A 729-nucleotide genomic window follows, 5' to 3' on the forward strand; every position below is an offset into this window, starting at 1 on the left:
CCTCATCAAACAGAGGAAAGAAAAAATTTAAATGCAAGCAATAAGGAATGAAAAGGGTGTAATTACCACAGACTCAATGGAAATTCAGAAGATTACCAATATCTACTTTGAGAATCTTTACTCTCACAGAATGGAAGACACTGAAGAAATGAACACATTCCTAGAAATGTACAAACTACCAAAACTGAATCGACAAGATATAACCACTCTCAGTAGCCCAATAACAGTCAATGAAATACGAGACGTAATTAAAAACCTACCGGCAAAGAAAACTCCAGGTGAGGATGGATTCACAGGTGAATTCTACAAGTCATTTACAGAAGATGTAGTCCCTATACTCCTCAAACTCCTCTGAGAAGTTGAAAAGGAAGAAATCCTCCCAAAATCATTCCTGGAAGCAAGTATTATACTAATACCAAAACCAGGGAAAGACGCAACTAAGAAAGAGAACTACAGGCCTGTCTCCCTCATGAACATAGATGCCAAAATCCTCAATAAAATCATAGTAAATACAGTACAGCAAATCAGAGTACTAGCCAGATCCGGTGAGTGTGGAGAGAGCTTCCTCCTACCCTGCACTGGCTGGACCTGTCCCAGCACAGGCACAAGGGGGCCGGACCCTCTCCCAGCCCCTTGGGCCGCCCCCAACCACTCCGCAGTGCCTCGCCCACCCCGGCTGCCGAGTAGGATTTTCTGCTGAATTCCGGGAGCCCCCAGACCCAGTCCTAG

Source organism: Octodon degus, unplaced genomic scaffold, assembly GCF_000260255.1.
Source record: "Octodon degus isolate 3935 unplaced genomic scaffold, OctDeg1.0 scaffold00661, whole genome shotgun sequence".
Taxonomy (NCBI): Eukaryota; Metazoa; Chordata; class Mammalia; order Rodentia; family Octodontidae; genus Octodon; species Octodon degus.